We start from the raw sequence: 21,808 nt of genomic DNA on the forward strand, positions 1-21,808 counted from the left end.
TTATCATTAATTTCATATATCTTTAATTTCTTATTTTTACATGATTTATCTTATAAAACAAACGTGTTATATAAAAAAATAGAACTCCACCGGCTGCGGAATTCGATGCAAGCAACCAGTAGTCAGGGCTGCAGAGACAGGAACCTCCTTACCATGCGTGCGGCTAAAATAACCGCCTCTTGAATTGTGCCCTTAATTCAACTGTCTAGCGAGAGCTTCTTGAGGTGTTGGTCGAAGCTCTTCGCTATTAGCCGGTGTACGGAAACGACTATATATAATAATAATAATAATAATAATAATAAGAATAACTACCGGAAACATATCCTAAAGGATGGTACGACTGACATTTGTCGGGCATGTCGTCGGCCCGGTGAGTCTATTAGACATATCGTTTCCGGTTGTTCTCGCCTTGCGGACAGTGCATACTTGCATAGACATAACCAAGTGGCCAAGATTATCCATCAGCAACTTGCCCTTAAATATGTTCTTGTGGAATCTGAGGTACCATATTACCAATATCAGCCTACACCAGTTCTGGAAAATAGCCGTATCACGATCTACTGGGACCGATCTATTATTACGGACAGGACTATTGCTGCCAATAGACCTGATATAGTAATAATAGATCGGTCTGAGAGTTGTGTAATGTTAGTCGATGTCACTATCCCACATGACGAGAATCTCGTGAAAGCCGAAAATGAAAAGTTATTAAAATATTTGGATTTGGCTCACGAGATTACCGCCATGTGGCGTATGAAATCGACTACCATTATTCCGATAGTCGTTTCGGCACACGGGCTGATAGCGAAGAGCTTCGACCAACACCTCAAGAAGCTCTCGCTAGACAGTTGGATTAAGGGCCCGATTCAAAAGGCGGTTATTTTAGAAACCGCACGACTAGTGAGGAGGTTCCTGTCTCTGCAGCCCTGACCACTGGTTGCTTGAGTCATCGGATTCCGCAGCCGGTGGACTTACTATTTTTTTATATAATATGTTTTATTTTGTTATTTTTTTAAGAAAATCATGTGAAATGTATTATATATAAAAATAAGAGAATAAAGATATGAAGAAATAATAATAATAATAAAGATTCTTTATTGTCAATCATTGATTGAAGGATCAATATTGCTTTGGCTCCTTAACTAGGAATTCCTGTGTTTAAGGAGCCAATGCCTTCCCTTTCAGTTACCTTTTAACAATCGGAATAATGGTAATCAATTTCATACGCATTATCATGATCATTATCAGCCTTAATATTCTTTGTTTTTTTTTTTATTTATTGCTAAACATTAAATATTCATGTGTCACAACTACTGAAGCTATTAATTATGAATTGCAAATTATCATCACTATCCTCACCAAGTAAGGGCTCTGAGTCTATCCTAAGTTAGTGCTGACCAGGCCATAGTCAAACACGCTGGCCAAGTGCGGGTTGGTTGACGTCACACATATCTTTAAGTTTCTCTGATATATGCAGGTTTCATCACTATGCATCGTAAAAACGTAAAGTAAATTATAGAAGTTCTAAATGTCGAATTGGTACATAGGATTCGAACCCGGGACGTGTAGACAAATGCTTAAACCCCTGAGTCATTACGTGTATACGTTGCTATAAATTTTCGCTTTCCAAACGTAGCAATTCAAGGATGTTTATCATGATGAATCCAATTTTACAGAATTTAGACACAGCAGTAGTTACACACGGTCGCTACTTCGCGTGCCTTTATACAACAGTTCATTTGTAAGAATAGTGGTGTACGTAAATGTAACTAGTTTTCGACCGCGATTCTGTCCACACGAAATTAGTAGCCTATGTGTTCTTCAAGACTATGTTCTACATCTGTACCAAATTTAATTGAAATCCGTTTGGCCGATTTGTGTATAATCTCTAACAAACCATTCATCTTAACTTTCCCATTTATAATATTAGTAATAACCAATGTGTTATATCTTTAGATTGGACGCTTTAAGCGTTATTTTCTAATCGAAGTGACCCCAACTTTATCATTTTTGCTTATCGACTTACCCAGCCTTTAAAAATTAAAGTCTAATTATTATACATCTAAAAGAACTCTCACTATCATGTTACTACAAAAAATAAACTAACTCTACAAAATAAATCACTGAAAATAGCACAACTGATAGCAGTTTTAAATAACGAATCGCGTAACCTCACTAGTGAGCGCGGTGGGCGTATTCTGTGCGGGCCACCGATGCGTATCTTTGGAATAGGTGGAATTGGTGGGTGGAATATTATTACTAGTCGTTATATTCAGTGACAGAGCTAGGCTGGCTGTAATGACTGCGCCGCCCAGCCAGCAACTATTAAAAAAACAACTTGAATTACTGTTTGAAGTTTTTTATTGCTGTTTATACTACGCTAGTGTTAGCAAATAGCTTAAGTTCTTACCGACTAATGTCTATATCTGACTCCAAACTAAAATGACATTTTCATTTCTTATAAAACTCTTCCCACATCGAAACCTTTTCCTCTTCACATCCTTCAAGATATTCTCAGAATTAGTAATTTTGACGTGCCAGCACCGAACTCGCCGTGGTCGTGGTATTTCAGTGGTCGAGTAAACCCATTCGACAATACGTTTATTCGCCGGCTAAAATTTTACTATTCACAATAACCCTATTTTTTACGTTCACCTGACCTCTATGTAAACTATTTACTTGCAAATCTTTGACGAGTTATAAACATTAAACCGTGCAGTTTATAAAATCTTAACTCGTACAAGCGATAAAAAATCTCTTAACCACTTTTATCTTGACATTTATAACTAAACCGGAGCCCTTTTACAATTTATGCAGCCGCTCGAAGCATCGAATGCTTGTAAACAATTTATTTGCTAGTCGTACACGAAGATTTCTCACATTGTATTAATAATAATTTACGGATGAATAGGTCAAGGTAGTTTCATTAAAGTGCTCTATATTATTTTGTACCGTTTATTTTCACTTGATTCCAATTACGAAAATCTTATGTTTATACCGAGCTTCGGTTCCTCAGTATAATGCACTTCATTAACAGGATTTTTGCACTCAATCAAATAATCGCGGCAAATAGAATGAAAATTATACTCATATAACCTATCAGTAACAATATACTAGATCCACCCCTAGCATTCAGGTGCGCTGAATCGAGGGCTGTCACGCGCAGTCGAGGAACCCGGCGTGTCATTGAGTCAGGGTTGCCAATTCCACGCTAAAGTAAACTAATCGAAATAAAAATTTTATACACAAATGATAATTAAATGCATACGATGATTACAGTAAATGCATATTTTTTAAAGTTTGTTACATTGTTTATATGTAAATGCGATGACAAATACTCCTAGTCGTATATAATAATAGCCCTATCCTTATAAAACCAACATTTATAACTATATGAAGTTTATTTCGAAAACATAGTCTATTGAACAAGGTTCATCAATAAATTAAACCTATTTTTTTTCTGGAAATGAAAAATCTTTATCGAATAAGTCACGATTGACAGCCCTATAGTAACTGAAGCGGAGTAAAACAACATCGATCCATAGGTCGCTCCCGGATTTCAAGAGACGAGGCTGTGGGTCGAGAGTATAGGAATAACAAAGTTTTCGAGTAACCTAGAAAGAAAAGTAGGATATTTCTCTTCCAGATTTGTCACTTTTTTTAACTTTTTGTATTACCCAGTTTAGTTAAACACGTGTTTTAACCGCCGCTGATTGATATTAGGGTTGTCAACGTGGTTAGTTATACCATAAATGTAAACACTATTTTCGGTATGCTTAAGTACTTTATTGATTGATCAAGAGCGCATTTTGCAAGCCTATAAATAATAATGTTTCAATGCGGTATATAATGGTTAATGTTTTAAATAAACTAGCTAAAATGTATTTGAAACACTGTCTAAGTTTTATTAAGTAAGGCCTATATTTTTTAGATCTTTTATTCTTGCAAAAACATGTTATCATACTTTACGCTTTATGCTAATATTATAAATGCGAAAGTTTGGATGGATGTTTGCTAGAGTTTGTAGTCTAAACGGCTGAGTGGATTTCGATGAAATTTGGTATAGATGTAGAAGATAGTCTGGAAGAACATATAGGCTACTCACTTTTGTTTTTAATTAATTCTTCGAGGACGGAGTCGCGGGCGAAAGCTAGTGCAATATAACTCGACATAGAGTTTTTTATTTAGTATGCTGTACTGCCTTGTATGATGTCAGAATTAAAAAATTTCAGCATAATTTTTTTCCTAACTAGAGTTTTTCCTGCACGGAGTTAGACAAAGGGTTGTCACAAAGCGAGTCGGTGGAATTGAATAAGTTTGAGTACGTGCTCTGCCGTCAACACGTTTTGTTCTCGTACACGGATAACTTTGATTGCGAGGAACTTTTTTTAGTTTTTGTCCTACAGTCAAATCGTTTTCGTTTTACTGACAAACTTGTATGTTGGTTGTTTGACATGCATGTATGTTAATTTTTCCCTATGTAGGTACTTTATCCAAACTACAATTAACTTAGAGTTTAATTACTGTTTAATTTTTGCCAAAAAAAATGTCGATCTCCATCAAATCTACGAGTAAGTACTTTGTTTACAAAAAAAACTTTATCAACAGGGACTCTTTGCAATCCGCTGGTATGTTTATATGAAAACTTGGACTATCAAGCCTGAAAACAATCATGATTTAATCTGTAACATGAGACTTTGGCGTGGCACTTTCCCTTCGACTTTTACTCTCACTACATATAAGTTAGGAAAACATTTTCGCCTACGTAGTTCCGTACCCTCCTATAATCCTCTACCTGCTGAGATATACCGTACTTACCCCGCGCAGCCACTATCATCCATACCTACCAACAATCACTGAACCCATAAAGACACACCAACAACAAAACTTCACTGAAATCTCAACCCTAACACTTCGAGTTTAAAGTCCCAATTTCTTTTAGTGAACATGGTGCTTACGACTTTTGGTATTGCCTTCTTGTCTCCCCACCAAGCATCTCTCGCGCCCTGCCTCATGCATTTAAATTGCTTCATTACAGAACTAGACGTCGCCAGGGTTGCCTACAGGGAAAACTGCGTGATTTGAGATCGACGCGTAACTTTTGGCACAAATTACCAACGCATTTGATACTGCTTGCTTTCTGTTTATTTTTGAAAACATTTTTTTTAACAAAAGTGTTTACAATAATCTGTGCTATTGAAAACGAAATCAAATACTTCATTAGTAGGAATTGTCAAAGAAGAAATAAATATCGTAAATCCACACAAACATACTATCTATACATAGAGACAGTTTACAATAATACAAATGGTCATATTCATATTATACTCGTATAGGCAACATTACGAACTGGTGGTTTAAAGAGCTTTGTTTTTTTTTAAAAAAAAAGTACAATAACGATTAAAAACTAAAAAGAAATTAACTTCTGCTAAATATTAAACCCCAATAATTTCAATAATGAATGTTTTATTAAGTTACCATAATTATTAAATGAATATTAAAGTGGCAACCCTACATTGGGATGAGAGGGCGCCCGCAGACCTATCTGCACGCCGATCATTAGTCCCCGGGAGTGGGCAGACACAACATTTTGCATGCCGGTAGCACTGTATCCGGCTCGCTAACTTACTTATCTAGCGAATTTTGTACGCCGTCAACAATTTTCACTCATAATCGAAAGCTAATGTTTTTTTATCAACTAAAACCCTTTTGCTGTAAGGAAAATAAGATTTTAGGGGAATTTTTTTTTTTGTATAGTAATGTAAAGACTAGCTCTCGCCTGCGACTCCGTCCGCGTTGAATTAAATAAAATACAAAACAAAAGTAAGTAGCTTATGTCTTCTTCCAGACTATCCTTTACATCTATGCCAACATTTCATCTAGATCCATTATGCAGTTTAGGCTACAAACTCGTAACAGACATCCATCCATCTAAATCCATCTAAACAAACTTTTGCATTTATTATATTAGATGTAAACTCAAGACCAGTCGTAATGTAATCTCATAGGAATATAATCTAAGAAGTGTACAATAAGCATAGAATTGTAGGCATATAAAATCCAGTTAATTCATCCATACATCCTAATTTAAGTCATCTCCACACAATTAACAATAGCCGATACAGATAAAAAAATACGCAGATGCACAGACACGTCAACAATTTGCCTATTTCCCGCCAATTCAGTGTTGCGAGAATAGAAAAAAAATATATCAATAACGCTACTTACAGACCATCCAATCGGAATAGGTGTCACATTACGCCGCGCTTTGTGAACAACCTACTCGTGTTTACAAACAAAACAACGGCTTGTCATAATCTGTTTTCGAACGCGCCTTTTCTATTTTCGGTCTGGCAACTTCGGATTGTTTTTTTTTGTATCCAGCCAGTTTGAGAAAGGTATGGATTTCAACGCCTTATTGTTGGTTTATCCATGTATTGTAAAGGTGTTTCAAAGGAAAGGGAAGGTAAGCTTTACATAAGATAATCTGCAAATAATTCGCGCGTTTGTGTGGTCCTTTCGTACAATTGACAGGTGACAGTTGTGAAGCGTTTGAAATCCCTTTAGAGGTTTTTACTTTTAATTGAAATTTTCTTCGAAATGTATCTAAATCTTTTTTTTCAACTGAACGTAAAAGTGAATTGAACATATAGCAATGTTTTTGCTTTCACTCTTTCCTAACTTTTTTTTAGACTTATTTATAAAGACTTGAAGTTAAATGGTTTAATAGCCAGATATTAAAAATTCTGAAGTTCTTAAAGGAATAATACATTTAGATGAAGATACAAAATTAAGAAGAATGTTCTTATGTAGAGAGTAAACGGTTTCTCAGCTGGTTAACTATTGTGTTAAGCATACATTTTACTTTACATTTCTAGGTTAATTTTAAACAAATAGTCCTAATTTTTACACGGATTCGAATTTTTATCCATTATCAATCGCGTTAAAGGAATATACCATCTAAGGTGAACCAAAAAATAAACAATATCTACAAGTTTTTTTTACAAAATTATGTTACAATGCAAAACCTCAAGCGTCAAATGCTCAACACAAAACCAATTTACATCATCCAAAAGGAAATATTACTTTATGTCCTTAACTATTCGCATAAAGAAGAAAATAGCGTGACGTTTTGTTAAAAGAACGAACCAAGAATTTGTACGTACAACAAACTTACTTTTGATATTAACAAAATCTTCAACATGTCTTAAAGATATTTAACATAAGATCTAAAATCGTGTATCTTTTTGTTTCAGAGGTGTTTTGTTGTTTGTTAGCAGGCGTAGACGCGGCGAAGCGTGAACGCTTGCGCGGCGCGCGAGGGTCCGTCGGTTTATTTTTTTCTTAATCCTGGTTAGGATTAGGTTAAAGCCCTTTTGATTGGCAGCCGACGTCAGCCGCATGTCTGGCAGGTCTCGGATGTGCAATGCCGCGTCCTGCCGGGATTTTTGCCAACTTTTATACTCTTTTGGGGTTTAGTTAAAAAAATAGTTTTTAACTTCCCTTTGCTTTGTGATTTGCCGATTTTATTCAGCTAGATTTCAGCAGAAGATTTCCTGACTAAATAATTTAGATGTCTTTGACAGACTCGTGTGTGATGTATTTTTTAATATTGTTAATTATAGCGATGTATCGATATTTACTATGTTAGGTTATTTAAATTAGTCTTTTTGTTGTAATGCAACAGACAAACTAGTTAAACCTATGAATATTCTATCTGAGTTTAAATATAGCGTCATCATAAATCTTTACATTATTTAATGTTACCAGTTAAAAAACTTTTAAACGCTGTTCTTAAAGATTTAGTGCAATGATTGTAAGCTCTCGTTTCTTTCACCGTATTTTTTATAATCTTACTAAGTAAAAGGTCGAGCTTAGGCTAGTGGAATCAAAACTTAAACGATAGGCGAAACTCATACAGTATACGTTTGGTGCATCGTAAATTAACGTGAACGTAATGCCATGTGCTAGTGACGTGCAAGTAAGATGCGAGTGAGGCGCGAGTGAGGTACAAGTGAGGCGTGAGCGTGAGTGAGGCGCGTGTGACCTTCAGAGAGTGTTAGCGGCGTTCTCACGGCTACCCGTGTTGCTGACACCGCGCTGACGAGGATTACGATACCCAGCTGATAGGGCTACGCCGATACACAATTCATCAATTATTTCAATTATTTATATCTAAGGAGGACAATTATTGACAGAGATGTCATATAGAAAACCAGATTTTAAATATGTATGCTTTTTCATTTGAATAAAAAAAATGTAAATGTCCCAATAAAATCAGGATTTATTTTTATCGATTAGACAAAGATACATATAGCGCCATCTGTTATCTTTTTCTCACATGTTGATTCCTTGAAGTGGGGTACTTTTATTTGAAAGTGAAAAATAGTAAAACAGCGTTTCAGGTTGGTTGAGTCGATTGTATTTTTAATTAAATAACTTTATGTGATCGTAAAATTTTACGATAATTTTGTTATAGCTTTAAACGGCCAACTGAATATTATAAAACGAAAGCACAATTAACTACTTGTGTAATGATTATGAAGTGGAAATTAGGTTTCAGTCTGATGAGCATGAGTGTGTAAGTCTATAATGTATAGACTTCTTACAAACTTAACTAACCCGATGGATGCCTATTATTATGTGAAACTAAATTAAAATGGCTTATTAACGCCCCTTATTAATCTTTAAAAAGTCCCACAAGATCCTTATTGGTATCATTTTTCATTTCTTATTAGTTTTGATAAAACTAACAGCGATAAGCGCCACTTTCAGCTGGCTAAATCATTTGTAATTATTTGGTAACTAGCTTTCACCCGCGACTCTGTCCGCATGGTAATAAAAAAAAACAAAAGTAAGTAATGTATGTGTTCTTCCAGACTCTGCTCTACATTTATGCCAAATTTCACCCAAATCCGTTCAACCGTTTATGCTACAAACTCTAACAGACATCCATCCATCTAAACTTTCGCATGTATAATATATGTTAGATTATGAAGTGCATTTTCGTTTTGACAGCCCTGGCTGAAACCACGAGATGTCAATGTCTCCCCGACAGTGACAATTCATTCAAACTACCTGCGCGCGCGCTTAATCCGAATGACATATGAGACATGTCATAGATTATATGACAAATGTAACAAGTAACTTTATTTACAAACTTGCATAATTTTTACTTGAGTGCAATTAAATGTATCATTTTTCAATTTACTTACCAATAAAATTTTACGTGCCATTAGCATAATATCTCGCTATCAATTTTAATTCACTTAATAAATTACATTGGGACCTTTAATTCTAAAATAAGTAACTACGTAAAATTTTATGTAAATCTTAGAAAAATTACAATAAATAGCTTTTATTGTATAGTAATAAGCTAAATAAATATATACATATGACCTATCTGTTTGAAGCACTCGTAGCTTAATCTTTGACGCAGCGGATCGCATGACGGCTCGAAACATTTATTGGTATGTATAGATCTTTAGTGGATTTATATAAATCTTTACTTTATCAATTTAACAGACAATTCACTTCGAATTCCTCATCTGAGTTATGTATTTCTCACGCCTAAGTCATATTTTAGCAAAATATAATAAACACATTTTACTACAAAAAAAAAATTAATACGTCTATCCAAAACTAATCATTAAAAAAGTTAACATTTAATACCGTTCGTTTACTTTCGGTTTTTAACAATAAACGATAATTTTCACAGGTAATTTACAAATAAATCATTAAATAATTTTATTTCGGTAACAATTAAAAAAGTTGTAAAAGCTACATTTCCTCTACCGCATTGCAAGTCTAACGACAAATCAAGTCATTATTAAAGATTTCTAACGATACAGGGCCGGCGTTAAGATAGGACACGGTTGGGCCTGCGCTGGACATTGCATAGAATGGGTTGCTCCCAACCAAAAATACTAAATAAGACGATGTAGAAATCTGGCCTAGGTCAGTACTATCCCTAACGATACTGTTAAGATACGATAGTAATGATAGAAATCAGTGCCTTATCTGACCGTAATCACTAAGGTTTCTCAGAGTATAAATTCATATAAATAACCCTTTTATGTAAAACATTATAGTTGACGTGATCGAGATGAGTTATGTCTACAGTGATGCGACATCTGATACTGTGATAAGGGAATGTAGCCGGGTGACACCGGAAGCGTGGACAATGGCACATTATGACATTAGTTCTGATACGTCCTGGACCAGATTACCAAAGTTCTCAAGGATATAAGAATACGCACTTGCTTTTTAAAACGCCAGCGTTTCTTCATACGGTTATTTGGCGAAGGTCGAAGAAATCGAATGATAATCTCATTTTAGTAATCCTTCCATTTTGTCACAAGCAAGACATATTATTATTGTCTTTGTTTTTTTTTCAAACATGACAATAAGTATGTTTTATGTGTTACATACAAGTTTAGGCTGTGAAGACTCAGAGTTACCAACATTTTATATTCAACGGACATTCAACAAGTCACTTCTAGTGGTTACAAAACAATACAGAAATGTAGAGATTCAAGGTGTGTTTGCTTTGGTAAACATTCAAAATATAACCTATGCTTCCTGGCATATCTTCGTATATTTTCTTCGCTAGTGAACCGTCGCGTTTTACCAGTATAGTGCGTAGAGATCTAAATCTCGAATGGACTAAACAGCTTATGTTACGGCCTCCTTCGTCACATAATCGCGTTTTTGTATTTAAATTCTGGCGATTTGAATACAATGTGGCTACCGCGAACAAGCCCGCAACTGCTTGGGATGGGCAAGACAACCCATTCAAATTTGTACAAAGAGAACTGAACCTTGTTTCATTTCGATAAAGTTCAAATTACTGCTAATTGATTGAACTTTAATGTGAATGGTTTGCACGAATTTTTCACACCAATGAAGAAGATTATTGTTTATTTAAGTCAATTGAATGGTGTATTTTAATTTCAACTACGTTATGTATTTCTATCGTTTTAAAAACTCTGACGGGTTAACTGTTTAATTCTTCTACTAAAGTATAGGCGGTAAAATTTTTTTTTGTCAATAGGAATAATTGTAATATATTTCCTTAGTTCCCAACATATGCTGTATATATTAATATTCCGTATTTTTCTTAACTGAGCTCCTTAATTTCAACTGTGAATGAAACGATAGGAACGACCGATAAAAGATCTCGGGACTTTAGCCGCAAATAATAAACGTCATTCACCTAACTCAAAAAACATTGAAAAAATACAACGAAACCATAGACTTCGGCTCAGTGGCGACCTCACACGTCTACGGGCAGTTTCCAGAAAACCGCGGGGTTCTTGATAAAAACGAACATTTAAATACAGTAGCACAGATGCTCTAACAGTTTTTTTTTTAATTTAAGGTGTCACAGATCTTTATCAAGCGGACGGATTTAACGATGTCATAAGGAGCAGTCAACTCGTCGTGGTTATGTTTTTTTTCTTCCATTCATATTTTTTCTCGTCAAGCCCGTCACGTCGAATTAGGTAAATCCTTTTAGTTTTGATCCACTGAATCATGTGATATCGTGTGCGTGCAACTTCATACGTCTGAGTTCTAAATACTTAGTTGGTGTGATACGACCCTTATTTTGCCGCGTGTTTGTCGCCACCGAAACATTAAAAAACCCTTTTTATACATGTTTTTGCCAGTGGAAACTCATTTTTAAATGTGTAAAGATACAAAATGTATCATCATCACCGGCTCACTCTATGTCCCAACGAAGGGGTTCGGAGTCTACCCTAAGTTAGGGTGACTAGGTCATAGTCAACCACGCTAGCTCAGTGCGAGTTGGTGCAATTATTAATGTGTATTACCTGGATTAAAGTAAACTTGTAAATCTGTAACAGCCCCGAATTTAAAAAAAAGCATTGCCATATTTAAAAAAGAAACATTTAAATTCACAATAAATCAAATTTAGTTATGATTTATAAATCATGTCTGAGTTGAATACGCGCGGGCGTTCAACATTTGTCAATGCAAACAAGCAATTAAACATTGGTGTTGTCGAGCCCTTACAAGTGTCACTTAACAATGGCGGCATTTAATACGGCCCCGGAGCTGGCTGACAAATTGTATCAACAGGGTAAAAAATCTCCGCGACCATTTTAAACTATTGGTAAAAATTCCCCCTTTTCTATTTGCTAACCAAGCCTTTCAAGTTTACATTTAATTTGTCCTTTTCAATACGTGATAAAAACTCATCCCAATTGTTAAGTGAAAAGAGACGAAGTAATTTTTGATTTCGTATTTCGTAACTGTTTTACATTTAGTTATGTATAAGATATTTATTGATTTTTTATAAAATTCGGTAATTTAAAACGTTCCTAAGATCATAAGCAGATTAATTAAAAGGTAAATTAAAAAAGGCATTTGTAGTCTCGAACTACTTTGATTGGTTTTGTCAGTTTATTCTTTGTTTATATTATTATTGAAGAAATAAATATAATACAAACACGGCAAAATACTGAAACGTTATTTGAAGTAAGACTCTTAAATTATAAAGCCACGTCTAAACTCCAAATTTTTTTCAAATTTTAAGTGCTTACAAAGCGAAGTATTTATTCGTTTCAATATTTGCCCGATGCTCTATCAATATAATTCATGTAAAGGATAGTGGGGAGCATCGGTACAACAACGGACACGGGGTTAATCTCGGCAAATCTAATCATACATCATCCTCAGCACATCTGTGGCGCCATCATACGAACGTTTACAAAGTCGCCGGTGTGGGCCCACAGACCAGTTGGTGCCCGGGTTTGCGACCCCTGCCCTTACAGAACATACGGGAGTAAAATGCGCATTAAAATACATACTATATATGTAGTACTTTTAAATCCTGTCATCTCAAAATTCCATTCTTATACTTAACTTAAGTACACTTTTTAAATTTGTATTATAATTCATACAGTTTAATATAAAAGAATATATAAATAAGTAAGTTGGATGATTTCAAAATTCATTTCAATTGAATTCCTTATTAAAATAACTCTTCCATTAGCACCGTACGTATTTCATTAAAAACTATCTGAAGTCTTGATTACCAACTTTTACTTACTTAAAGATTTGTTATATTAAAAAGAAAGGAACATATCGAACCGTATGTTCTGTATAACATTAAGCGTCCAGGGATTTGGGAATTAAATGACGATTTCAACGCGTTACTATTTCGAAACAAGATTAATATCGCTGGTCCGCTTGTGTTGTACTTGAATTATTTATTTGTAAATAAATATAAAGTAAATATGACGCGGTCATGGGTTTGAATCTCTCCTTTGACTATTATAGTAAACGATAGAAACCAAAGAAAATATTAATTAATCATACTTCATTCTAATATTATAAATGCGAAAGTTTATTATGGATAAATATTTGTTAGAGTTTGTAGCCTAAACGGCTAAATGGATTTGGATGAAATTTGGCATAGATGTATGACAGAACATAGTCTGGAAGAACACATAGGTTCCTTGGTTTTGTTTTCTTTTTATTCCACGCGGACGGAGTCGCGAGTGAATTGTAGTTTTAAATCATCTGTTTATTCGTTGAAATAAAACCTAGGAATTGGGCAAATTGTAATTTTAATTGTTTTGATTAATCCTAAAACAAGAGATAACTTAACAAAAATTTAATTCACTTTCAATAACAAAAATCGTAATAAAATTGACAAAAGTATAACTTGTCAAAACGATAAAAAGTCCCTTTGTAATGATGCTACAGAAGCAACCCTTCACGTTGTAAAAAGACCCGTCCTCTTACAATAGAAGCAGTTAAAAAGACACCCCCATTGTACGGCTTCTTAACCCCACACTAAATGGATACAATTTGGACGCCAAAATTATGTTTGTAATGGTTTTTTTGTTGACATTTGGTCTGATGCTTTCACGCCCGTTATTGAAGAAATATGGGATTACGATGATGTCCTAAAATCTACACATCAAAGCCACTTAATTTGAAAGCTATGTATACATATAAAAATTTTTCCATCTTTACTAAATATATATTGACTTACATAACCTTAAACCTATTACAGTTAAACTTTTTTTTTCTATACTAACCGTAGCTGGCGACATCGCCCGCGTAAAATTAAAAAAATATAGCCTATATACTCGCAGATAAATTACCACTTTAACCAATTTTAAAAAACAGTCGCAAAAAAATGTATTGGTTTATTTCAATTTCTTGTTTTTGGGTATCTCCTAGTTCCATTATTGAGTCCTCCGTTGTTTCTTCAGTTCATATTCAAACTATGATACATATAATCCGTGGCAGTTTGCAACATGTTGGTCATAACATAACTGCGGACAGTTGGCGGCAACAAACCGCCCTCAGGGGTGTGCTCAGTCGGAAGAGGTCGCCGTATGGCGCTCCCAGAGCGATTCCTTTTGTGAAACTGTCTGCTATTAATTCCGTTGAGATCATACAAGGGTGCTCAATTTTTAAGTATTGTGTAATATAATTTTAAAACATGTTCTCTTGAAACTGTTTTAGAACATTTAAAAATTAATAGTTACTAAGGTTTTTTACTTTGTGTCTATGTTTTTTGTAAAGAGTTAAGAATACATTCAGTACAGACATTTTATTAGTATTTTACTTTTTATGAAATAATGTCAAAATGTATAACAATTCTAACTGGATACAGATGCAAGACTTTTTTCTTATAATTTTTTAAAGAAATTCTTTTAGATTTGATCCCAAAATCTGGTAAAAATATTTAGGTGTCAGTCTTAAAGTTACTTAAATTTTAAACGTGTTGCAAATTTGCAACACATTCGCAATGCGCCCTTCTGATTGGTAGGTAGATAACAGGGGATGGAGGGTCGAGCGATTGTTAAAAATCTGCCAGTATCAAGATAGCGGCCGAAGGGAGCGGACGTCACTACCAACGCTCAGATAAGCTGCAAACTATAACTGGGGGGAACCTTTAGAGCGGAATCGACTTTATCACGCATAGATTGCCCAAATGGGTTTTTAAATTTGATAAATAGCTTCAGTTAAAGTTAACTAACCTTGAAAAATGGAATAGTTGTATCAAACACGTAAAGATAATTACTTTGCTTATCATATCAAAATTATTGTTTTATTAGTAATTATTTAACAACATAGTTCTATAAATACATATTCACAGTTCTAATAAAACAAGTCTATAAGAAACTAATGGTGAAGACCCACCTGAAACGTTTTTTAAACGTCCTATTAAGCCTATATGGAATAAGGTTTTTTTCTAGAAATTGTAGTAACCTGGATCAATAACTACATTTAGTTAAGTGTTATTTACCATTTGACGGGAATATTCTAGTTTCAAAACCCGTCCGACTGTCGGCTCATTTGCATGCCACTGTCTACACGTCAATCAAATGTAACTTGGACTAGAAATGACTATCGAGTGATTAATATTTATCTGATGCTTCATTCATGAAGCTGTCTAACTTATCTCTACCTTTTTTGTAAACTTTCACGACTGTGTCGTATAAAGGTAGATAGAAACAGATTTTCAGTAACAAAATGTTTAGTTTAGGAACTACATCCGACATCTATACTAATCGGGAAGATAAACTGTTGATGTTATGTTTTTTCTGTAACTAGTAAAGTTTTTTGTATAGATTTTTTTTATAAAGAAACAAAGAGTTCAACTCGATAATATGATGCCAAAACACCAATGGAAATCTTCGAAATTGTACTAATATTATAAACAGGAAACATTTATTTTTTGTAAAACGACTGGACCTATTTGAAAAATTCGTTCTCTGAAACTATATGTTTTTTATATTTTTTTAATTTCACGAGGACGAAGTCGCGAGCAACATATATGAATGGCTACTTCTTATCAGACTTAACACTCAATTTTGCCCACTATTATGTTTATTACCTATGAATCATATAAACAACTAGTCATTAGCTATATTACAATATTATGGGTAATTTCCACGTTAACCACATTAAGCTTGGCGGAGGGAGTCGCGGGCCCTCTGCAATAAATCCGAATGCAACATTAAAACACCGCCCATTACTCGAAGGAATTGCCCTAAAATGCTTCAAACATGTGTCCAACTGCGACCTGTCATCGGGGTTACCAGCACAATGCGCCACAATAGTTTCGAATTATAATTTTTCTGTAGCAACACTGCGACAGACGCGCGCCGCGGGGCGCCGCCACGCCCTCCCCTCTGCCCTCTCAACGATTTGTTTTGTACACCATTCATTTATAGATCATTTTGCGATCTATTCGTACACCATTTTGCCTACACATGTCTTGTCTCTAAGAGTCTTAAGATGCGTACAAATTGCAATGTTTGTAATGAAATGTCTACATCAGTATAAAATGTATTCGTAAATAGATAAAAGTTTTAAACATGTTTAGTATAGCATTTCTTAGTAAATTAATTAGTAGTTATACATTTTTCCATTAAAAAGTACGTGTTTCATGAAATATGAACCCCGTCAGGACTTATATTAATTAAATTCAGACTTCCTAAAATGAATAAAACTGTAATAATGTAAAAAAATAATAGAGTTTTTGTAATTTTTTTGTCTCTTTTGTGTTCCACTCTTTGAGAACATTAAGGTAACAAGGCGTAGAATGCGCACCGCCGGCCAGGGGGCGCTGGAGGACTGTTTTGTGCTAATAATTAGGGCTCTTTATTGTAATAGTAGTACAAACTGTAATCCTCAATCATTCTAATAGATGTGCGGTTGCTCACAAAAGGTTAAATAATTATTATAATTATATAAAAGTAACCTCTTCCCCATTTTTGATTTTTCGTGTAGTGTTTTGTGCGGATTAAAACAATGTACTATCAAAGACATACAACATATAACAAAACTTATGCTTGAGGGCAAAGGTTATTGTGTAATAACGCTCCATTATAAACTTGGTATTTCACTGTTATGACACTTGTTTTAATACTGTAGAGTAGGAATGATGACAGTGGAATTCTACGGTTTGATAAGAGAAGTTTTGTTTCTAAAACATTTCATTAAAGTACAAGCTTATTCTTTTATGTAATTTAAAAAATCAATAACGCCTAACACAATTTTTATTCGCAATTTTTCTTCCAATTGCATTATTTTGGAATACCTCTCGATGTTCATTGAGTTAGGAGCCCCCGGCGCGGTAGCAGCTGCGTATCACCAGGGCGCATCACTAGTTGACAAGCTTGCCTATTGCTATACTTTTTACATAAAAATAAACACAATAACAGTAGGTACGTATGTACATAATTATATCAAAAATACTACGACGATTATTAAAGAAAAACACATTTTGTAATTTCAAATCACAGTAACGTAAAGGCACCTAATAACGACCTATCAAAATCTGCAACTATTTTCGCCGTACACATAAAATGTAGGTTTTTGAAGTTTTGCGACTGAAGATAGTGTTTTCTTTAGTAAAAATGAGTGAGGAAAGTATATTAAGTAAACATAACCTGTAGACAATAGGAGCTCGTACCTTAGTAAATTAATCAGACTGCGACACTTTTTCTTACTTTACATTGAAATTTCGCAACAATACAGCACACAATCTTATTAAATTGTTTAAGTAGAAACTGTGGGTTTCCACTGCCGAAAACTTGGTACACAAAAATCTAATCATCCCTATCATTTGATAGGACAAAAATAATGATATCAATGTTTTGTGCATGTACCGAGATATATAGACTGAAATGAGTTAATAAAGTTTTTAAATTAAACAAATTTTAATAGTTGTCTCTAAATAACAAACATAAACGACACAGTTTACTAAACCATTCAACCCATCTTCAAATAAAGCCTGTTACACACATCACGCGAAGCATTTACCAGCTAAGCAGAGTACACAACGGGTAAAACTTCGCCCCGGGCGCAAATAACATGAAGAGCACTACAGATACATTGCAACATGTGCCCTATAATTTTTATAACCCCCTACACTAAGAGCCCTTCAAGTGCTTGCCAACAGGATAGTAAAGCATTGTATGAAATTCAATTTCTATAATAAAATATCGCAGATTTTTTAAAAAAGGAAATACGAGTAAATACCTGATTAGATGTTTCAAATGTAATGTCTGATTTATATAAATTTGTTGATATGGTGGTATTTTTTTTAATAAAAGAAATTGATAACGAAAAAGCAGTCAGATGGTGTAACTGACGAGGTGACTAATGCCCATAGACGTTTATTATTGGTTAAAAGTTGCCTACCAATAATGGACAGAGGAAAATGTATACATAAAAAATATATTTCCATATTCTTTATATTCCATTTTATAACTAAGGTAAGGAATGAATCAACTCAATAACTAATTATGACTAATATAAAATAAAGTTGATAATAAAACATGTATATTATAATTCGATACAAAACAAACATAATCCGCGTTGTGTTGCACAAACAACGGCCGCGTATTGATACAGGCGTATCAATCTCATATCGAGCAAATATTTGAGTTATTATATCGCTATTTGCTATTCAAATCCCCGAAATTCCCGGTACAATTATATATTGCTGAATTATCAGATACAAATATTCGGAACTAGAATAAGAAAGGAAAGATAAGGATAGTATCATAATGTATTTTCTACTAAAAGGGGATCATTTTTCGTAATCTAATATTTCTACATGACATAATACTAGTTGTGTGAAATTGAAACTCTAAACAAATTTAAAAGTTCATCTCACGTCGCATCGATCCATTGAACTGTAGCTCAACAATTAAATTAGCTGTTCACAGCTCAACTCGTTGTAATATAACTCTGGAAGCTGATGAGCTGTGAACTGTCCAGTGATTTGCAACTTACGCAAAAACTCTATACAAAAAAATCGAGCTGATCTATGAGTCGTTTCTGATCTAAGATCTGCTTCACCCATAACCGTGAGCTGATCTGCAGGACATCAATATCAGTAATGTCACCCATGTCTACATTGACTCTTGAACGTAACGTCAAAAATTCTTCTGAATAAACAAACAGAAATTAGAATGCAGTGTGACTTTTCAGAACATATAGTTGTCTTTGTTCTAATTTCAACTATGTGAAAAGGATGAAATTAATGTTTTTCTATAAGCATGAGTGTAGAAACCAACACTAATGTAGACGTTTGTACTTTTCGCTACAGTACTTTAGGACGTGACACACTGACATTAAACGATATTAATTTGTTCGACAGACAATCAAAATATGATAAAATCAATTATAATATAAAATGTATTTCTCATCTGAACGCTTTCAGGCCCCATGAATACGTGATCATTCGCCTACGCGGCCGGAAAATGCCTCATCTATATGCAAGGGTCCGTTCTCTGGCTGTATTTGTAAACACCACGCCCTGAACGCCAGTCAGCGATTCTGTATTTGGTATTCACAATTACCTCATTTACATGATGTTACATGTTTACATTTGTTAATAACAATTGTTTGGAAACACCCTGTAGTTTACAAGACCACAATATTGGTATGGTATTAAACGAAACATTAGCTTTCCAATAAATTAAGGAAATAAAAACTTTGTACTTGTCTTTTGGTTTGAAATATCGGTGTAACTTTTTTAATAGTAATTGAACTGTATTGAGGACTTTATATCTTTTAACAATTTTAAACGAAGAGGCAAATTTTCGGGAAAATCTCTTTTATATCAGAAGCCATTATACCCTAAAACTTTAGTTAAAACCATTTGTTCAATTTAGTAACTCAGAGTAATTCAAATATTTGAATACATAAAAAACCATAATCGTGTAAATCTACGACCACAGATCTGCAATGAATTCATTACAACAACCCTCGTATGTCCCCTCGCAGCCAATATCCTGAACAAAGTTAATAATTATCATTGAGAATACGAGTTTTTGTCGTATTCCACCAAAAATCGTATCAACACAAAGGAAACGCGACACCGATGTCAAAAAATCACTATAATTTTGCACCCGACAGTTCCGCCCTGTACAAAACTTAATCAGAACGTCGGGGCTTATATTTCTGTTTCCGATACGATATACTATAGCGTTTGAGCACAGATTATCCAATCAGTTAAGATAAGAGCCAGGCTTTTTATTTGTGCCATTTATGAATTGAATTAACCGCCAAAATTTGACAGTTGACTTTGACATTTAAGATAGCGGAATAGAAGCGGGTATGCACTATGCAAGTAAGTTTAAATGGTTCCTTATAAAGGCATGCATCCACCGTGTCGTGTGCACGACGCACGCGTGGCGGCCACGTGGGCGAGATTAGGGCTCGCATTCACGTCGCGCGCACAAAGGCGCGGGCTCGCGGCCCAAACGTCAATTGTGTGCGGCTTGGGGGAGAAAATTCGGTAAGTTAGGTTGGATTTAAATTATAAATGCGAAATACTAGCGCTTCTATTTGCATATCCCACGGGCTACGCTTTTTTAAGTCTTCGATTTTAAGTTGCATTTAATCTGCACTTTGACGATACAATAACAAGATCATTTTCAATGATAGTTCACTTATATAATCTTTACAACATTTTAAAATAGTAAATCAGTTTCGATTTTGAATTAGATCAGATTTGCATTTTGACTTAGTAATTTATTACGTATCCGTCAACATCCAGTATGTACCTAGTAGTCTCAAGCTGTCTGCAAACTAACTTTGGAGCTAAAATCTTCTAAGACAAATGCCAATAGTCAAAACTTTGAATTAATTTTTGTCTCCAGTTTTCATATAAAACGCGAACAAACGTTAGTAGCCTTTAAAACATGATTTAAAAAAATAAATGAAGAGTAAACAGAGGCGTCGGTGCGCAGGCAAACAGACGGGCTGCCCGGAGCAAGGGGAGGGGGAATTGGGGACAAATAAATCAGGACTAGATCGCGCACTGGGACATCGTCTCCTGAGACTGGAAAACTCTGATGTGCGAATTAAATTGATGCGGTATACTGCAACTCTTTCATAGGAGACTCAAGTACAATACAGAATTTTTTCAAATGATAATTTAATATGTAATATCCACGAGTAGCAAATAATCGAAGTTAATCGATACGTCATTGGTTTGGTGCTAGGTACAAAATAGAACAACAATAGCCCTTTATTAATGCAATGTTAAACTTCAAGTAAATTAAAAACATTGAAATAGTGAACCATTAACGTTAAAGTAAATGTATAATCTTTGCTTAAATTTTTCGTAAACACGTACCGCATCCGAAAGTCATAGTTCCATGTGCAGGCGCGTTTTTGAACACCAACAATCCCTAGGGAGGGCGGGCGCATATTGAGCTCATTTCATTATGTACACACGATCGCCGACACGGGGACACGTCTCCGCGCCCGTGCACATGTCCCAAGTCCCCACGCACTGTGGTCGCCCTTGTTAACACTCTTATTACTATTTTGATTACTACTTGAATGTTTTACAAACATTTGTTTAACATGTTTACTGGTAGCACGTGCTACTTTTGATTTTAAGAACATAGAGAATGAACTACAACTTACTGAAGACGTCATCTTCTAACAAGGAAAATGTAAAGAATGTCAATATTTTTTGTAGGAGCATTTAGGCACAAGTACAATATAATCATTAAAACGTAATAACCCCAATATTACAACGTTCCGAAAAAGTATTGGCAACCCGGTTGTCCTGATATTGTATTGCAATAAATACCTAACCCATTAATTGCTACTGACTCGTTCCTTCAGTTCACCTTAGTACGAATAATATTGACTTTGAATTTTTCTAACACATCCAATTCTACAATTTTTTTGACTAACGCCTGCTGGTATTAGAAATATCGATTGTATCCTTAATCTATTGTCGAAGGAACAATTACATGAGTGCGTATAAATTAAAGATATAGTA

Source organism: Papilio polytes, unplaced genomic scaffold, assembly GCF_000836215.1.
Source record: "Papilio polytes unplaced genomic scaffold, Ppol_1.0 DF824269.1, whole genome shotgun sequence".
In the NCBI taxonomy this organism is placed as follows: Eukaryota; Metazoa; Arthropoda; class Insecta; order Lepidoptera; family Papilionidae; genus Papilio; species Papilio polytes.